Genomic DNA, 22,346 nt, shown 5'->3' with positions numbered 1-22,346 from the left:
CTAAATTGATTGTCCGTTGAAACCGTAGTTAACTGTGTACTTTGAAATACTTGTTTATTTACCAACATTCACTGAAACTGATAGACTCGGTTCTCTTCCGTGTTTCAAGTAACAAAGTAGCTAAGCTTGGACCATCAATTTTAACATACCTGGTAGAAAGAAACTCTCTTCGAGATTTCGTTTGATGAAAAATTAGTTTCATCCGGTGCGCGTAAACCTGACTGACAAGGAACTCATCGGTGGCCATTTTCGTGCAACTTTTGCCTGAAACTTTGGAAGTTAGTTTCAACGCTCGAGGTTGAGTTACTGGAGCTGCGAGCGTACATTTTTTCATCGAAATCGATGTTTAAAAATTCACCATGCTTCCCTGCGAGTTTCACGGTTCTTTATATACACCATCATTTTCAGTTCTGTAAAATAGAAGTATTAATAATGCAACTGGTAGACTTACATTTACACGTATTAATTTTAAAACTGTTTAGAATTTCCGCGTTTATGAAATATGTTAAATTACATAAGTATCTCAGAGTTTATTGAATTACTTTTTTATATCATTCATACAAATAATTATTTTTCTACCGCAGTCTTGTGCTACTTTTTCAGGCAAATTACATTTTAAACCAGACCACGCACTAAATAAAATGGGAAATTATTTCCTCGCCGATGTACATAATTTACAAATACAAACACCGCGTTAAACTTTCCACGTTTAAATCCCCACCCGAGGAAGATGTCCGGAAATATTTGAAAAAATGATGCTCCTTTTACCGGAACACCGGTATGAAAGTTAAATGTCATAATTTCATTTTCGCTCGTACATCTTTCCGGACGGTGAGCCATAGCCATAGGGTGGAAGAAATATGCGATGACGGATGCTAAAGTCAAGAGATACGAAACGGTATTCCCAGTACTGTCCAGGGAAACGAATGCGTACGAGAAAATGGACGTAATAATATGTACTTGTATTTCAAAAGAGAATTACGCCCCCATTAGAGATACAAATGGCATACGTTTGTACAATAATTCATGCTGCATCACAATATAGTAATTACAAAATTCGATTTAAATCTTTGTAATTTTTCAAACGGCGCTTTAGAATTTGCTTTTTAATAACAGTATATACCTGTCTGTTACAAAACACTTGTCTATTATAATAGAATGTTGGTTACATTCAATGCCATTTGTGTTTAATAAAAAATCAAATTCTGAAGGTCGTTTCGAAATTCCTTTTATCATCGAATAAAATTACTTGAAGTATTAACATTCTATTTAATAATAATTATTATCTCTTTGGTAACCCGGATTCTAATTCAATCAAATTAATCACAATTATTCATAAGAATCGCAATTCGAATTGCTCTCGTGAAAGAGCGTGTATGGTGCGCGAATAATTTCGCAACAACCTGCATATGCACGCGTCCAATTAATATCGGATATACACAAATTGTTCTAATTGGGGGACATTAATAAAACATATAAAACGGCGATAGCCTCATTAACGTGCCAATGTTAAACAGTTCCGCGAAATAATGACCGCGAAGCACTTGTAGCAATTAACAAACATACTCTATGAGCCGTATAATTTTTCCCAAGGAGAACGAACGCGAAAAAAAAACGAACCAATGTATGCAAATTGGGGAAACGTAAGTATCCCCACCCGTGACGTCGAACAACACTCCGAATTCCACAAAATTAGATACAGCATTTGAATAACACGCGAATACGTTGAGTTTTTAATTAAAGATTTAATTACGTATAAGTGAAATTATGCGCATTTTAATGAAGTTACCGTGCACACGCAAAACTGTACTTGTACGTGTGTGGAGAAGGGCGGGAGGGAGAGAGCAAGGAACAGTTTACGCAGAAACTCTGTAACGAACAAGAAAGTTACGAAGGATAATTGATCGATGCCAGCGGCTGTCTATTAGTGTTGTTAAGTCTTGTCAACAACCACGGCCGCGCGTTTATTGGAAGTACGGTTCGTGTTTAGTTGGTCGATCACCGTTTCGATGCAACGAAATTGCACGCTGCCGTGGATAAGCTACTAACATGTTTAATACGCCCCGAATAAAGCGTGCGTTCAATCAATAACTTTATATGTGTTGTTATAAAATAGCTGAAAGTAACTATAATCTTATTTTTAGGTCAGTTTTAGCGTCGACATTCGAGCACATTTTTTATTTATTCATTTGGTGTATTAGAAGATCGATGGTAACCCAAGAAAATGTAAATAGAGATTGGGGAAATGTCAATTATTCGTTCATGAAACATTTACGTTTCTGTCAAATTTAATGCTGGGTTAAATTATTATAACGTTTGCATTTAATTTAATACGCAATTTGAAGTATCATGACGTTTGTATTTAGATTAATACGTACGTTGAACTATCATAACATTTGATTTAATGTAATAGATATTTAAAAATTACCATAACGTCTGTATTTAATTCAACAGACACATTAAAACCATCATAACTTTTGTATTCAATTAAATATATATGAAAATTATTACAAGGTTTGCCTTTCATTGATCTTATAGGCATATGAATTACTGCATATTATAATCTTACTTACAGTCTTCTACTGAAAATTCAGAAAATTCAAACTCTCGAGGGTTTTGCATATTTATGACATGTATTATAGTACAAGCCTTTGAAGAAACAACATGTTATTGACAGAAGGCTTTGCGTCTCAACAACTTCGAGCAACGAAATGCGATCACCGATGCCATTCGAGAACGCAAACAGAGAACGAGAGAACGTTTTCGAAGATAACAAAATAGACTCGCACGTCTACGTTTCGTCCCTTTCTTTGGTCTATCTCTGAGCTTACCTCAGTTCGGGAACTAACGTCATTGTATCAGCCATTCAAGAGGAACGGCGATCGCGAGACGAGCGCACAGAGCATTTCAATTGGTTGCCTCCTGCGCGTTCGGTTATACTTTCAAAAGTCTCAAGCTCAATATCTGGTGCAGTTCGGGAATTTGCAATTCTCCTCGACGCGCGCGTTAGACCCGACGCGCCGGTTCTCTCCGCGTACCTGCACGAATCTCTAGCTCGTACGCTGCTTCTGTATTTCTTTCATCCCTCCGAAACGGGGATTACGAAATATGAAATTCGAGGGAAGCTTGATAACATTGGCAAAATGGAATTTTCACAGAGAAACCCGAACCCGTTGCGAGTCACGAGTACTATCAGCATTTCAAATTTAACACCTCTGCGCTGGCGGAAATAAATTATATGGAACGAAGGTTAATTGCGTTGTATTAAAAGATCTGAAGGTCATAAAACAAACTTTGGAAGAGGTAGCGTCACCCCTCAAGCTTGAATTAAAATATCCCTTATTCAAGTTACAGGTCTTACACACATGGAAAGTATCATCAAAAAGAGACACCTCAAACAATCCTTCTTATAAACAAAAAGATAAAATCTCTTTCAAAATTAATCCCTCCATATTTCACTCATCTATCAACCTAACCCATCCAACTTCGAAGCGTATCGTACAACAATTAACGCGCAAATATCATATCAACCTCGACGTCGAACGGCTCTCGCCTTGCTCGCTCAACAAATAGAGCAAACGCGTCAGATTTTCCCAAAGTGGCGAAAAACCGGGGCGAAACGTAGGTACGTCGGCGGTAAATGCTCGTTCCCTTTCACCGTCGAGCATTGCTCGCAATGAAGTCTCTTCGAGGCAAGGATTTCCTTTCCCAAAGAGTGGTTGAGGCTAGCGCACTTCAAAGGCTTGCGTAACGTGCAGTTTCCTCGACAAGTGTCTCCCTCCTGCCGGTCAGTCTTTTCAAACCTGTTTTTAAGGTGGATCGAGCGTCGATAATGGCATAGGGACCGTTCGTATGTTCATTTGCGCTCAGCTCAGCGTAACAAAACCATTAACCAGCGCCGTACCCTCTCAACGGTAACGTAATCGCGGCGTTTTGTACCGTCGGTGTTGTTTAGCTGGAACCTGTGCGAAAGGTGGACTCATTGTCAGTCGTGCTGGCCTGCCGCCTCGATGCGAAACGTATTTCGACGAGAGCCCCGTCCGTTGCACCCGTCGATTCGCGGAAATTAAAGCGCGAGTGATCAGGTGTTTCAATCTGTCGTGTCTTACGCTTTGGCGGGCGTTTTCGCGGGTGCGGTGCTTATCGGTTCGCTGAACGGGAACACCCCTCGCCACGGTGTACAGGCGAAATGATAAAAAATATGCCGGAAGCCAGCAAGCCGAGGACATGGTGTCCCAAGGAAAATTACCACTCGCGCAACGATGGTATCTCCATGTCAACAACTTCCGGTTCATCGAACTGTAGAGACAGCGGTGAAATCGAAATCGTGGCGTATCGTGATGGGACCGCGAGCCGCCATCTCGTTATTTTGGAGCCTTCGAGGACGGTTACCGTCAACCATGCGCGATCCAGGTAGCGACACAACGCAAGTAAATATTTTGTTTTCTACCGGGCAAAATTCCGGCCGATTACGTACTTATAAATCGTACGATTATACGAGCCGCTCACTGCACAATTCGGTTAACTCCGTATTTTAAAGAATCTTAAATTCAATTGTCGAAGCACTTTGTATTCTTATAACTTTTTATATTTATAAAGGGAATTTTAAAAGACAATGTACATCATTTCACCGCATTTCACAACTTTTTCTTTTATAGAGTTAATCGATTTGTGCAATATGGAAATCTCAATCCAGGTCCAGAATCTCGGTTTATTGAGTTTATTTCAACGAGGAATCGCTTTATATACCCTCGTTCATTTTAGAAAATAGAATATAACAGAGATTGCTCCTAAAACATTTGTATAGGAGAAATAAATATTGTGACGTGCAAGACACTTTTCCCAAGATCATATTTTGCAAGATTTGAAAGTAAATGATATTTAACCCTTTATGGGCTCGTGTGACTTACCGATCACATTTCAATATATCGATTTTTTACCATACAATTTTAGTTTTTTTCACAAGATGACGTATACGTCCCAATAATTATCTAATGCCAATATTTGCGACGGTCAACAGCACTATCAACTCGAAATATTAAAATAAATGCCTTGCAAGTTATCTGCAGAAGAAAAATTGGTCCAAAAAAGAATTTATTTGTTTTTATATTTGTATTCCAAGTGACCTTGACAAATTTTAACTGAGTATGGATTTCATCGTAAGTTTGTTACGAATACGATATTTAAACAAGAATCCAATTTGTACAATACCGAATGTTTATTTCCGAAACGAATTGTAAATTAACAGGTAAATATAATAAAAATCATTTATGAATTTTCTTCGTCCCTTATTCTAACATGATTGCCCTGAAGAGATACACACAACCAAAACCTCTCCAACGTAAATACTAATAAAACAACGACTACTTCCCCGAGTTTCCTTCTTCTAATAGCGATATAACCGATAAAATAAAGCTAAAAGTTTGTTTCTGCTCGCGTTGCTGCGCTAAAGAGCTGCCCTCAAAGGAAATACTCCCCTACCCCCCCCCCTCCCCCCGTCAGCAGTAAGGTGTAAGTATCCAACGATTCGATTTCGCAAAAGGCGATACACGCAAGCTAGGCGTATTCAGCAAACGAAGAAAATTGAATTCCCGGAAAGTTTCGGAACTATTCGAATGCATGCGAGGCGGTGCGAAAAAATGTCCGTGGCAGCATGTGTTGACGGTTGACTCCCATTTTACAAGACGTTCACGTGCCGGTGCTCGCAAACCTCGTTGCTCAGAATTTGCAAACGCATGCACGTGCGTGCCATTCGTTCGAACCTGTGTCTACGAAAGTATAAGGTACAGGTGCAAAGGGAAGTGACGACTGCAATTGCGAGTCGCGAGCGCCGGCCAGGAATACGTTCTTCCCCCGCGCACGTGATCCACTGCACACGTTGCGCCTTTAGAAAGTGCACGGTACTCTGGCTCGTTTCGGTCACTCCGATTGGATAACGTTCGTTTGCGAAGACGTTGTTTCTCGGAATAGGTTGGTTGAAACCAGGTTTTGGAAGAGACACGATTGCTCATTTCTGCTCAATTTCGGAATTGATGAGTACTGCTGAAGGGGTTTATAGCTGTCATGCTGAAAATGGTGAATTTAGATCGGAAGTAGGCAAAATTTTATTAGAAAAAATATTTTTGTTTCATTTATACATATTATTTATTACTATTTATCTATATAAATTTCAGAATTCCGAAAAATTCATGAATTTTCTGTATATACTTTTTGAAATTTATTTTTCCTATATTTACGTAGAAAATTCATAAATAATATATCCTTTTCTTCGAGGCAATCATAATATAATAATAATAATAATAATAACATAAATTACAGGAAAGAAGAAAATTCATAAATGATATACATAATGAATTTCCAATATATATTTTGGTATTCATTTATATTTTTGGAAAAGTGCAGGTCATGAAGTGAATATTTCAGGATAAATGCAAGCAAGAAAGAGAACGAAATGTCAAATATTTTTCAATTACCTTCGTTAATAACGATAGGAAGACAAAGGTCACGTGCGCAGTGAAAGCATTCATTTTATTAACCCAGATGTATTTGCGCTCGCTATTTGAAAAATAATGAAAATAGAAATGATGTGATCTTTCTGACATGCATAAGTAATTTGCATATTATGGAAACGTCGGTGTATGATACGACTAAACCAGTTGACTTTTATCAGCGTGTTATTGACGTAGCTCTATTTGGACCAGATGAAAGTTTAATATGATTTAATTTACTTGTGGTGTACGCAATTTCAGTAAACGATAAGTATAAGCTTCACTGGTCGCAGACGCAATATTTCACGACGCTATCTGATAAAAGCAATGATGTTATAAACTTGTTCCCCGTACAGTGGCCGTCGACTTACAGAGAAAAGTACTCACGATCCCGTACAGTGCCCATAAACCGCACAGGTATATACACGGATTTGGAACGGTTATTATTCGATAGCGTTTTTAGCTGTAATACACTTAATGTAATGCAGTGAACGCCTGATGTTAGTAAAATAAAATTGAGTGGCTTAAAAATATGAATGTTAGTGAAAACCAGTTGAAAATGTTGAATTGAAGAAGAAAAATAGATGTTAAAAACAATTCGCTATGCCTTTAAATGAAAGTGTAGGATTGCCTTGTCATTTTAATTTTGAAAATTCCTTTTTCCTATGATATAATTTAGATAACGAATTTTCAATCAGAAACAATAGATAGTTTGATGTGAATTTATATTAATTTCTGGAGAGAATTCAAGAGCTACACGTTACGTTGAATATTGCAGTGAAATATCAGTTGCAGCTTTTCATATAAAAACTTGCTTTGCATAAAACATTTTTCTCGCGACTATCATTTTTACTGTGAATATAATGAGTAAAATTTTCGTATATCCATATTGCTCCTTTTATACAAATTTAATACGTATGTAAAGTAAAGAACTCTTAATTGTATAACCCTTAGTTTATTCTTCGGAATTTATTAAAAATTACATCACATCATCTTTAAGTTATTCAAAGCTTAATGAGATTCATATAAACAAATGTTAAATAACATATCAAGTGATAATTTTGCTGTATTTTCAATCATTTTTAAATATATGTACACGAGCTGAATTTCATCTTCAAATATTTCTCAAATATTTGGAGCTGGATTGCAAAATACATTTATTAGCTGAATGTCCTTGTTTCACCTACATAGATCTACATAGATAGATTAAATTTTTTCACGTTCTGTTCACCCACGTGTTTGGTCAATTTCCCGTGATGAATTAATTATTTAGCAGAAGTAATCAAGGAGAACCAAAGAACTCTGTTTCCTTCTGTTCCTTTGATTCAGTATTTAGTATTAGTTTAGATTATGAGAACAATGTGCAGGGAGACCGAAGGAACACCTTGTATCTCCGTATCTGATGTTCATCTTACATTGATACTATACACTACAGCACGTGTAGATAGATATATTAGGTTGTCCAAAAAGTTTCTTTCGCTTTATTAATAAGTAATACATGCACAATAGTGTATGTTTTATGTTACATTATTGAATTGTGCACGATTCATTTTGCTCCATTACTGATACAACATGAATATCTATGAAATTAAATTGTCTATTTATATAAATTATTTATGTAAATATAAATATAAATTGTCTAATATATTGATGTATTGTAGTATATAATATAGCGAATTGAATCGTTAAAAATCAATGTATTACAGGACCTGTCTCATAAAACCACCCCTTTTCTCGAAAGTGTTATTATTCCTTTCATCTTGCATCGATGATATACAACTCGTGTGGGTGTATTTAAAAATTATTGTAAATACAGCGATGGTCAAATGAAAATTGAAGAAGATAAAAAATCAACGTACGACAGTATCATCCCAACGAAGTCGCTTCCAGTGAAAACTCCAACTTTTTCGAGACGTACCATCGGGTCCCTCGTTCACAAGTTAAAGAGTACAAATAATTCGCGAGACGCTTTCATCAAAACGCCAATAAATTCTGCGGCAGGAGCAAGCAGAGAGGCGGGGTCCGGGATATCAAAAGGAGCCCGAGAATCGTCTTGGCTTTCTGGCAAGATATAAACTCGTTCTTCCGTTCTTAACCTCGAAAAAGGCATCGGGCGACGGTGACGACCCAAGAGTCGAACCTCTCTCCATTTGGTCGAAAATAAATTGCTAGGAGCTCTTCCACCCCACAGACGCTTTCGGTACTTTCCTCTGTGAGATACCCGAAAGAGGAGAAGCTGCCCTGTGGCTGTTCAGAAGCTGGACGAGACCGAAAGAGGGTTTTACATTGATCGGCAAATCCCATCGGCTTCCCCATTAAATATTTACAGCGGCCAGGAGCCGTGGATAAAACTGCATCGTCCTGGAGTTTGCGTTCGTGAAAGCACGTGCAAATAAATCACCGGCCGCATTCTGACTTTATTGCGTTCGGACATTTTGCAGCGAACTAGACGCGGTAAACAAACCGCGCCCGCGATTTAACGAACGACGCTGTCCTGGGTACACTCAGAATCGATTCTTATTAAGCAATGCTTGCGTCGATTGAAGGTTAACGGACTTACACGGGAACGTGGAAGACGAGAGGAGGAGTAGCAGATGAATTTCTGTGTTGACTACTCGAATAACCTCTCGACTGATTACTGTTGGAATGCAACGATTGCCACTTTCGGGTCTTGAGGAAAAGAGTCTATTTTTCCTTAAAGCAGAAAGAGGGGTGGGGTCCTAGCAGGGACAGAAAGCGACGATCCTCAGTCCGTCGAAATACATAAGTGAAGTGGTACGAGTCGTTGTGAATTTCGGACATCTTTCCTCTAACATTCTTATATATGTTGTAATCCTTTAGAAAATAAAGTTTATAAAAATACAATTCTAACAATTACTGTGGAGTTGTTTATGGATTCCGGCTGTCTTTGGAAGAATTACCCCTTATCGTCTTCTTTAACAAATTCGATTACAGTTCGTCTATATTCCAACACTCTACCTGATTGAATATGCGATAAAGGCAGATTATACAGTCAGCCCCATAAATATTCGTACCCTCTCTATACATATATTGGTAGGTGTGATGTTTCCAAGTGTATGTTTCCATAAATATGTTGATGTATATATAAATGTATGTAAACACGTAAGCTTATTCATATACATATTTGTAATAAAAAATTCATTTGGTAATATCAAAACTATTATTTAATTTAGTCAAACTTCTTCAGTAGACATAGAAGGTACGAATATTTATGGGATATTTCTGTTGTCTTGTTTACGAAGTTCAGAATTTACTGAAAATAGAAAACTAAACTAAAATTGGACATTAATTAACAATATAATAATTGGCAAAGTCACGTTGTTGCTCACGTGCACGCCCTTTCAGGTACGAAACAGCGAAACACTGGATAAATTTTACGTAATGCGATAATTGACTACCCAGCAGGTCTTGAGACGCTTATGCAATTTATTAACCCTTAAATGGACAATGTTGTTTTTAAACAACATACTAAACATCACAGATAAAATTTACCTTCTTTTATTTTTTTGTAATTTTGACAACTAGGAAAAAAAATTGTCCATTTAAGGGTTAAGATGAATCCAAAGTTGTAAAAATATATGAAAAAATACAGATTAATTGAATTTTCAACGAATTATCGTCTGGTCCGTTTAAAGTCTCGCTTTTTTATTTCTACTACGTCAAAATTTGAGTTTTTGAATATCTTATATCCTTTTATGACTTTCTATGCGAATATTAATTACGAATATTCCCTCCCACAACTTCGCTAATAGCTGTCACTCCATGACGTATCCTTTGAAACAAATTGGTAATTTTTTGTAACTCCTCAGGTAACTCCACTTCCCTGCAGGGCTTCCACGAATTCTCCAAAGTTGCAAAGCACATTACTTCTTGCTCGAAGGCGTACTTCAAGCATATCTCAAACATGCTCAGGTTTCCCAAAATGTTCTGACAGCTTCGCTGTCGACGGTTGCTCCAAGTCTGTCTGCAACGTAGAGGTAACTTCTTTCGTCTTCCATAAGGGTGGTGGCTCTTCAATTCTTAGTGGAGTATTTACTCCGAATGTAACTGTTGTAAACCCGATCCAAAAATACGGGACTATTTATTGTGAAAGATAAAATATTTCATTTACTTCAGAAATAAGGAAACTCGAATCCTAGAACTTTCTGATTCAGAACGAGCCAGTTCTAAAACTAATCTAAACTAATAGCTAATTATGACATTAGATATGGATCTATTAAGTTGTCTCGAAAGTTTCTTTCGCGAGTTGCACTCAATTATTTTATGTGGTCGTGTTTATATAAATCGACAATCTAATTTCATAGATATTCATGTTGTAACAGTAATGGAGCAAAATGAATTATGCACAATTCAGTAATGTAACATAAAACATAAACTATTGTGCATGTATTACTTATTAATAAAGTGAAAGAAACTTTTGGGACAACCTAATAGATATTATTTAGAATTTGTTATCCTTTCATAATCCGTTCGTGAGCCGTCGATGCTAATAATTCTGGTATAAAGAGTAATATTCGGCGAGGCTTCACGAATCTCAGCCTAGACATGGCGTTATTAATATTCTGAACAATCTGTCCATGCCAATTATGCACTGTTAAACAATTGAATAATTGGAAGCTATTCAAACACGATAAATACTGTTACATCGAAAGCACCATATTGCTGGCCAAATCTCGCTAATGATTTCAATCATCAGATACGCGATAACATTATTCTTTATATCGAAAATATTACACACCACGTTGAATATTGCAGTGAAATAGCAGTTGCAGCTTTTCATATAAAAACTTGCTTTGCATAAAACATTTCTCTCGTGACTGTCATTTTTACTGTAATAATGAGTTAAATATTCGTATATCTGTGTTGCCTCTTTCATAAAGGTTTAATACGTACGCAGCGCGAAATGAAGAACAGCTTCTCTCCGAAATGATGATTTCGACCCTTTCAACCACTTTTATCGCTCTCAGTTTATTCAGCTGTGTATTCTCTTTCTGCATATTTCCTCTGAGATAACCTGGAATCTCTGATATCCCGATCTACCTGTACATTTGATTGTTCTTTGATTTCTACTTCTTTTCTTTTCTCTCTACTTCTATACCAATCCTTTCCTCCATTCCAACGTGCGCGTCTATTCCCATATCATCCCTTTCCTGGGTCTATCCCCGCTGTACCTCTCATTTCATAAAAATTTCTCTTTTTTCCCCCCATCCCATCATTTTCTCGTCCACTCACATTCTCTCTTCATCCCCAATTCTCTTAAATCCTCATCGCCCCCTTTCCAGCCTCCCTTATCCTCAACTTTTCCATTTTTGTTTCGTCCCGTACCCATGTACTCCGACGATCTTCCATCCAAACCCAATGTCCATCTCGCACGCCTCTCCTGCACACATTCATTCCATTCTCCCTTTCCATCCCCATATTTCCGCTCCATACAACGCCACACTCTTCGCTAGCCTTTCGAACAGTTTCATCCTCCTCTGCCAATCATCCCAAAACTCCCCATTTCCAATCCTCCCGCACTTCTCTCATTACCCACATTACTCCAGAAATATTCTATGACGATTTACTGTATTGCATTATGCCATCTTTTTCCTTTTCTCGCGTGAATACGCTATTAATTTATCATTACCTAAATATTAACTCGTATACTATACATATAAATATACGAATAAATTTTAATTTTCACTAAAATTGCAACTCGAACAGCAAGTTACAACTACATTCAACGCATGACGAGTATTCTCGTCGTAACAAAAAATATTGCCATCATTTCGAAACGACTGGAACTCGTCGAAACACCTAACTGGTAAACCCAACATAATAATGCAGGAATACAATTTAAGGTACCGATACTCATCGAACGACTCTCCCCTAACTTCGTTAGTCCTGGAGGAAGACGTTACGATTAATTAAGTACCCCAAACGAAAATTTCCAAGTAATTAACGTTTACTCGACTATGGGTCGTTTTTACGAATCGAATGTCGGAACGAAAGGCCGAGGAAACTGATGAACAGTCGCGACGCGGCATCGAAAACTGAGAAAGCGCCGCCTTGATCGGGGAGGAGCTCTAATTAAGTCGAATTCCTTTTATGCTAATGCTGGAGCACCGGTTTCCCCAAACTTCTCGCGAAGTCACGTGAACTCTGCGAGACTTTATCAGGCCTTTACTAACCTTAGCGTTCGCTCGTTTCGCGCTGTGCATCTATCAGCGACACCAGAATATAGTCCTCCAGTTTATGCACGCTCAGGTGCACTCACGTCCTTAAGGGAGGAAATAGGTTTAGGACTACATTTATTAGTGATACGTATGAATCTTTTTCTCAAGAATGGAAAGTATATAATTTACCACTCACTCCATGCAAATCTAAATCTAATTTCACTTTACACTATACACTTTACACTTTTCAATTTGGACTTTACAAGTTCACAGCCATTAGCTCGGTATTATTCGCGACGAAACATTGTTCGTCACGAATAATACCGATTACCAGGTCTCACCACGTGGAGGTTGCTGCGACTGGAGACCCGGAGATAGAAGGAATCAAACTTCTTTCGATCTCCCTCTATATAGAGTATACATACGTAGATGCATACTCTACATAGAGTCGACGAGCTTAATACTAAGTACGAAACCATGGAAATCAAAGAAAACAAAGTCCCTTTGATTTCCAAAGTCTAAGTCTGACTCTGCCAAATAATTATTTGAACTAAATGAAAGCTAAATGGAAATCGCGACACGACGCGACCACGTAACTGGCATTACTGAGTCAGTCCCGTTTCCTCTTGGTGGATCTGCACTCGAGAGGAAGACGACCGACGCCTCCGAACCAGTCCTCCACACCCTGCACCCCGTTGGGAGCCACTATAGGACCCGACTTGCACCCGTCTCACTGCGCTTTGGACTTACTGCACTGCGCCGGGAGCCTTGGGCTACACTAAACGTGATAGAGAGAGTAGAGGACCGATCCGGAGGAGCCGATCGTCTTCCTCTCGAATACAGACCCACCAGGAGGACGGCAACCGACCTTTCTGTCCAGTTACACAGTTGATCACTACACGTATCACATGAAGTAATAGTGACCGAAGTGGAGAACGAAGTTGCGAGTCCAATATGGATCTACGAACAAACAAAAGAATTGAAGAAATGATTAATAATTGTTTGGTAGAGGACAGACTCTCGTACACGCATGCCTTAAAACTAACTTAACCATGCCTTAAAACTAAGCAAACCAAGCTAAGGTATCCACAACCAATACCAAGCTACGATAACTAAGGGAAACTACACTACGTAAAAATAGGAGGGACGCGAAACGCGGACGCGCGATCGCGAGATCCATACCGACCGAAGGATCATCGAAGAATGAGCTCTCACTCCTCGTATACCTGTGTCGAGGGTCGCGGCTCGCTCGTGCCTCTCGAAGTAGAGAAGGGGAAGGGCGAATAACAACCGCGTGACATGTCGTGACATGTCGATTCGAAGACTCGTTGAATCCATCGAGGAAATAATTCGTGAAACATTAATATCACAGCAAAATCAATTCCCATCATTGTTTGAATAACAAGTATTGTTACTAATTAATGTAACTATTGCCAGAAATATTTACTTGGGCCAATCAATATATAATAAAATATTAACAAATGTCTCACGATTAATGTCTCGAATAAGTACTTACTCAGAACCGCAATTGTTATTGTTGTTGCCTGGTTCCATGGTCGGAGTTTATTCGCTTATCTTACTAGAGATATACGTTTTTCCGCAGACTTTGCTTCGCGGCGTGATCGATAGCAATAAAGGATTTACGCGCAGTTTCCCACGATTTATTCACGATACATTGAGTCTCTCAAGTGGATGCGGGGTTAAAGGTACGGAATGATAACGCAGAGCCTTGAAAAACATGCAGGGTAAAAGGGGTCGCAGAAGTGGCGTATGTCTCCATTAAAATCCAACCGTAATATTCGACGATTCTACTCGCGACGGTACTCCTACGTGGCTTTTTTTCCCCTGTCGTGAATATGTTCTGATCAGCTGAATATTTAATCGCACGGTCTCGTTCGCGCACACACCGCGATTCGAAGTACATACGATATTCCGTCGTTTAAAAAAAAAAAGAAGGCAGAAAATGTTTTCACAATTCGAGCATCGATGATCGAAAATCGATACGCGCGACTTCCATTTTCGTATGCAATTTATTAGCGGTTAAATAAACTGCTGCGTATTTCCAATGTAATTAAAATTCATACGATCCAGAGAACAATTCTCTAGAATGATTTCATGGTATAATTTTAACTGATTTTTTGTTTAAAGTGTTATCTTTTACTTTTGAGATATTCAGAAATTTGCATAGGGTTAATTTGTAGTTCTGTGATTTCAATATTATTGAAAGCTGGACCCCTAGTTACTAACATTGAAGTTTTACACATTCGAAGACTTTGAAGTTAGTGGAGTTAAAAACTATTTCATCTTTTCCTTAGCTTGTCATGCGTGGTTATATTATAGGCCAAATAAATTAAGAGAAAATCCTGTGCTGGCTATGCAGCTTGAGTTTTATTTTTATTATAAATCATGTACCTCGAAGCAACTCTCCAGAAAATGGATATGATGACTCGATGAAGTAAATCGTGCGACAATAGATAAAAGGTCAACGACACTCAGAAGATCCAGTCAAATACTTCAATTTGGAATAAAACATTTCGCAAACGTACGGGAACGTAGAAATATTTATTACAAGTGTCTACGTATATTGAAGTTTCTGTTCAAAGCGTCGTGTTCCAGAGCCACGTTATTAGACACGACAGCATATCCAGGCTACCGCAGAGTTTCATGGGAATTTAATATTAATACACAATTTGGCTCGCTGTCTTGTAGGGGTGGTGGTGCACGTGTTCCCAGACTGTAATATTTATACGAATATACGGCGTGGATACAAATGACGATAACGTGTCTGTTTCTTTTCTTCCCCGAGCACGAACGTACAACAAGATCCGCGTCCGAAACTTCTGCCACTGTCGGCGAGAATACGACGAGGTAACCCCGAGGAACAACGACCTCCGTTGCACTCGATCCAAGCACACCCCCGTGTCTCATTGTTATATCTTTTACTCCGTGAGATTTCTTCTATGCAGCTCGCCTCCAGGATCATCGACGAACGTGTAAAAAGAACACTCGTGGGACGTGAAACGATTCGAGATCGTCGGTTTAACGATCCCGAGATTCGTTCCTACCTAACTCCTCCTTTATATTTCATCAATTGCCGTTTTAACGATTTCTGTCGCAACACCTTTCGGAGCAAACCTGTTTACGTGCAAACAGGTCTCTAATTTCGATGAATTGCGATCGAGTTTATAATTGCACATTTTAAAGATCAGGTTTTTCTTTTTGATATTCTTTTGGTCTTTTGTTTTCATATTTTATATACGATTCATATTAGAATATGCCTTCATATTTTGTAATCGCTAAAGAAAAAGTCAAAAGTCGATAGAAAAATGTGATCGAACTTAAAAATAATTGTAAATAAAAATTTCAAGAGGTGTCTCAATACAAAGAAGTGCCTTAAATAGAGTCGAACGGATCCCATAAAATTCCACTTCACCTTCGACCCCATGAATGAATAAGTACAATGTACCCTGAAAGCAGTAATCGACGTTCAACGGGATTCCCCTGTGTATCGCAAATAAGTAGGAAAATCGTAGGGCCACAAACGTCTGAATTAATCCGCGAACTTTCTTATTTCCATTTTGAGTGGTTTTACTCGCTTACTTGGCCGTACCTTCCCGGATGAGCCGCGAAAGAGCGAGCGTTCGAGTTCGAGCGGGGACGAACTTTTACGCCGGTACCAATCCCGCTAGACGTTGAATTAAAATTTGTCGCGCGATCGTGACGGACTCGAGGATTTGCATGAGCAAACCCAAAGTTCCAGCCTCTCGCCGGGCACGTCGAAGACGTGCCGCTGTTCTTATTAGTCCGGCCACAAAAATGCAAAGCTATTCGTCGCGGTGGGGGAAAGGGAAAAAGGCGAGGAAAATGACGTCGTAGCGGTACGGAGTTCTTTTCTTTGAAACCGTTTCCAGAAGATTTTAATTTGGCCCGGCGTATCCCAGAATTGCGTGGGGATGCTCGTCGCGCTTGGATAATCACGACGATTCGAGACGATGGTACACGAAAGATTTTACCCGCCTCTTAAAAGGGATTCCCGAACTTCTTAAAGCTTAAACTGTCGACGCTATGGTACCTTTTACGCGCGCTGCTATACCCTTTGAATATACAGAGTGAACGTGCATATCAATTGGCGAACGTATACTTGTTATTTACCCAAGAAAGTTCTGTGGTTTTCTGGAACTAGAAAATGAGATATAATTCATGCGAAAGTCCTAATAGTTCTAATATTTAACGAGAGACATATTGCAGCGTCTATTAAGAGGTAACACCACTCTAGAGGCTGGAAAAAAGACCTAACTCCGATAATTAATTTTGTGGGTATCGCAAAAAGAATAGGATTTCTTTTTACAGGGTTTATTTAACACATATCAAAGTATAAACAAAAACTGTTGTATTATAATTTTAGTACAAAATATCGACGACAAAGCGAGTCTTCAAAATTGACTTTCTTCAAAACGCCTTCACGGGAGGATGGTATTCTCGTTGGCTATAAAATCTGGAACAAACAATCGAAAAATTTTGTAATCTATATTCGTCTTTTGAAAAGTACTATCGCATGGTATAAAAAAAAAATATATAGTTCCAATTGAAAAACGAAACTTGACCATCATATCACGTTAAATAACAAAGTTAACAAAAATTCCTTCGCGCTAAAACATGAGCCCCATTTTACCACGCAATTTCCATATTTGAAATTTTACATTCGGCCGATAGTTTTGGAGTTAGAGCTCTGTATCACTTAGGCTGGGACACTCTGTATGAGCTTGTATGCTGTCTGAATTTAAACTTGGGACAATGATAGTAATTTTTATTAAAACAGAATTTGTAAGCTTGTTTTTCTAATTCCTATATTCAAGATCACATCAACTACAAGGTTATTAGTGACCACGTCAATGATTATGATTTAATCATAAGGGTACCTATCTTAATAAACAAAATTCTTTCTTTTTAGATACTTTGCATATTTCTTTTCTTTCTTTCCCTATTCCAATCATTCTCGCCAAAAATTGCATCAAGAACGTTGTCGATCATCCGGTTATTCTAGAAAGAATTTCAAAGTGCTAGTCAAACTGACTAGCTTGATAGTTGTAGCATTGGAGAAAAGAATCGCAACACGAAGAAACGAGGAGCAGCAGCAGAGTAGCCACGTAACGAGATCAACCCCCGAATGACCCTGAGCAGCCAATATATTTAGCGGAAACTTTAGAACGTACCGTGGCTGTGTCGTGACTAGACCGACATCATAAATCAAGCCAAAGTACCGCGATGTTAGACAAAACGTCGAACTCCGACGAACCAAGAGAAAGAGAGAGGGTGGAGAGGGGTTGCGTTGGAGGTAAAGAGACCGTCAGCGGGTAATATCGATCAGGAAGCAAGTTTCCGGGTAAAAAACCAGCAACGTAAAGTAGCATTAAGCCTCGTCCCTTCGCGAGGCTTATAGCGATTCTTCACAACGGTTGACAGACTAAATACCGTCTCTTGACAACTTTTTATATAAGAGGTTGGCCTCCTACAGTGAAGAGCTTCCGGCGTCAGAAGCACGTCGACGAGTGGGGTGGATGTAAGGCGGGAGAAAAAATATGCGCCCGACGTTGCCCACGTATTGCGAATCACCCCCTTCGTGGAAGCGTGCGCGCGATCGCGAGCCACCCCCGTGAGTCCACTGCAACGAACAGTCGGGTGGATGGGGGTGGCGCGTCGCAATAATATGTATTCCGCGGAGCAGCAAGCTGTACGTATACGTTAACATACATTTTTATGACGAATATACTGGTGTTGACGTGGGGGATGATTAAGTAGTTATGCGCGTCGTTTAAAGGGGTGGTTTTTCTTACCAGCCTCGAAGTATATGATTTTTTTGCAGTTGAAGAACGGGACATAATCATTTGAAATTTGCCACTATCATTGATGTACGTGTTTATAAGATTTTGTGAAATTTATAAGTGCTACGTTCAGTTTCTTTTAATATTCCATACAATATTCCATGTCACGTTAAATGGACCGCGAAGTGTTGACGTAATCGAGTTACCACCTGAAAACTGACTTTTTTCTGTTCATTGTAAATGTGATTGTAGCCTGAATAAAGGGAACGAGTATTAAGAGAAGATGGACTAAATGCCAGCACTTTAAAGCTGAATATAAAGTTGATATCAGGGGTTGTAACATTGGCAATTGTTGGAATGTTCTTGACATAACGTTTAAATTATAAAGATTTTAAGCAATAAGAATATATAAGAACAACAATTTCTTAACTCAAAATGAAAAAATACCCGCCTAAACTTTCTCATTGAATCAGTCTAACGTGACAGTCCATAATATAAACAATTACAACTTTGGCAGTTAGAAATGTTCTGTAATACAATTTTGATGTAAATATTTTAAAGACCTTGAACAGTAAGAATATCAACCAAAAAGACGAATTTTTGGACCCAGTAAAAAAGACTACCCCCTTAAATAGAACAGTTGTACCTGCTTACACAATATTATCCTCTTGCAAACTAAATCCTACTCACGTTCATATATTACGTTGTCCCAAAAGTTTCTTTCGTAATTTGCACTCAATTATGTTGTGCGGTAGTGTTTATATAAATAGACAATCTAATTTCTTAGATGTGATGTTGTAACAGTAATGGAGCAAAATGAATCGTATACAATTCAATAATGTAACATTAGACATAAAATATTGTGTATGTATTACTTATTAATAAAACGAAAGAAACTTTTGGGACAACCTAATATTTTCATTATTTCCATGCCACTAATTCAACACCGAAGTGGTCCTCACGTGTGAGGATACGTCCCATGTACATCGTTTCATGGGGAAGATTCCAAAACCGAGCAAACTTTCTCGGCAAAGGGTTGCGGGGGAGGGACACAGAGATACCGAGGGTTCAGGTGCAGCGCATCGCATCAGAGAAACTCGTAAACGGATGTGGAGGGGAAACGTCACGTCTAGGGGCGGATATTTCACACTCTTCTGGTTTCCGTCGCTTCCGTATTTTTGTACGTCGCCTCGCACGCGTTCTAACGCTCTTCGTGTCGCTGCAAATTGGTGTGTCCGTCGATGGGAATTTTATTTGTCGTCGCCAGAAATTGGCCGTGCGCACTGTCTACGAGTTCCTTGACGATACACGAATCAATCCTGTACTGCTCAACGTTCGTACTCTTAACCATTTTTGTAATTGTTACATCCATTAAAAAAAAAAAAATATCAGCTTATAGGGGATGACGAGAAGAAACTTTTTTACATTTATAATTTATTCATAGGATGGTTAGTTTCGAAAATAAAAATTAAAAAGTTAAAAGTTCGTTGCAAAAATAGAATTTCAGGAAAAAGGTTTTTTAAGTTTTCAATTTTTATCTCTAAAAATAAACGTCGTATGAATAAACTGTTAAGATACAAATGTTTCGTTTTGACATTCTCTGTAAGGTTATACTTTTTTTTTAAATTTACGCCTCTTAGAGTTTCCAGCAAAAATCGTCCTCCAGACAAACGGCTAATTGAGCTGTTTTGAGCATTCTTGCGAGCAGGGATGGTTCAAAAGAAAAGAAAGTGGTGTATGCTCTCTATCTCGCTTGATAAAATTTGGTAGGTTGCCAGATCGCAAAGCAATCGTCTCTGTTAATTTTGAGTTGCACCCTCTTCGTTGGATTTCTGGTTGCGCCTGTGTCCCTATCCAGGAGATTTCGTCCTTGCAACTCTCATCCACCTCGCCCTTTCGCAAATTTAATCTCTCTCGCTCGCGTCAAAGCGAATTCCATAAAATGGAAGGTCTCTCTCCCGAGCTCTTCGGAGAGCACTTCCGTTTCGTTGTTCCATTCTTCTCATATTTGACTCAATTACAAAGGAGACGGAGAAACAGGACGCTTCGGATAGATAGAAGCGAAACGAGCACAGGCGTGGTAACGTGTTCAGTCTCGGTCCAGAATTCGCGGACTAATCTCGGGAACGAGGTAAATGGTAACTGATCAACAGAGAAAAGGGATGAAAGCGGGACGTGACGGCTTGGAATGGAATTGAATTCCAGATTTACCGTCTGACGCCATAATGCGACTTGGAATAGTCGCGAAGAATTTCCGCGAATGACACTGTATTTATCATAAATGTTTTATTGTGCCGGAAATGTTAAGTTTTAATTGTTCCAATCGATAGATATCGAAGTATAAAAAAATATCCAATGATTATTTTTCTCTCAATATTTCACTTTCAGAAATATTACTTTCTCGAAAAACATTGCTATAATAATCTGAAATTTCATAATGCATTAAATGTGTACATATCTGAATTAATTAAATATTTACAATGCATACAGTAATATTCGGTCTTCGATTTAATATTCTCTTAAAAATTGTAATCGATTAATTTTAGAGTATGTGATTTCTTCAAATAAAAAGTGTTAATTGACATACTTGATGAAATAATTGATCAAGTATTAAAGTACGGGTATTAAAGTGTTAAAAGTACATTTCGTAATGGATTATTTTCCTATTTATTGTGACGAATAAGGTTCTGAAACGTCGAGACAAGAATCCAAGATCACTCTGTATTTGCTTTGTAGATTCTAAAGTCGATACACAAAGCGCTGTTTTCGAGTTTATTGACGTTTAAACTGGATATTTCTGGATTGTTCCTCTTGAATCCCGCAGTGTTTCGTGTGAAAACTTCAGACTTATTACGTGGATATTACGTCGCATTTACTATTAGTCGCAACAGATCAAGTCTCTAATTAAGTAGAGTTACATAAATTGGATCATTTTCATCGTTTTATCAGATTGTAATATGTCTGACAAATGAATCGAAAATACTTCCATTTTTATATGTGCACTGTATTTTTATACCTGTAACCAAAAACGTGTATAAATAATAATTATAAAATATACAAGAAGAAAAACTAGACCATCTAAATGCACCTCGAAGAACTTTCAATCCTTCAACTCGAAGGGCAAGTATACTATTACCTTTTCATTGTCACGTCCAACCTTATCGACTGAAAGTTAGTAGTATCCAATACTACCAACACTAAAATGTGAATCAAAATATGACAACAGTGATAGAACTACCTCGTATGTTTCATAAAGTAGAAAATATTCCGGAGTTCTTTGTATTATTAACTTTTACGATTGAAACTGCCTCAGGATTACTTTACCTTCAGTCAGTAAAGGTGGATTTTACCTTTTCAATATCACTTTCTGTATTATCGACTCAAATTGGATTAAGATTTCAACGCCACTGGCGGTAGGAATGAAAACTAAGTTTAGCGAACGCGCCAAATTTTAATTTATTGTATACTTTTGCATGAGCTAAACACGCAAGCCGCATATTTTTTCTGTTGTTACAACAAACAGAATTACTTCTACAGCTGGTAGGATGAATAAAACTAGCATAATAAACATAGCTTACCCTAGAATCAAGCTGTAAATGTAGTAAACGATACAAGGAAGATAGCAACAAAATTTCATTCAATTTTATTTTATGTAGAATTTAATTCTCTTTTACTATTTGTTATTTTTCCAAATTTCGAATTTATAGTAGAAAAGTATAAATATATCAATACAAGTATAATAATAACAAGTACAAGTTTCATTCCATTTTATTTTATGTAGAATTTAATTCTCCTCTAATATGTGTCATTGATTCGTTTTTGTTTTCAAAATTTTTTCAAGTTTTCAATGTACAGTA

The sequence above is a fragment of the Hylaeus anthracinus genome, unplaced genomic scaffold (genome assembly GCF_026225885.1).
Source record: "Hylaeus anthracinus isolate JK02 unplaced genomic scaffold, UHH_iyHylAnth1.0_haploid 12000, whole genome shotgun sequence".
Classification (NCBI taxonomy): domain Eukaryota; kingdom Metazoa; phylum Arthropoda; class Insecta; order Hymenoptera; family Colletidae; genus Hylaeus; species Hylaeus anthracinus.
This window is presented reverse-complemented; position numbering follows the sequence as displayed.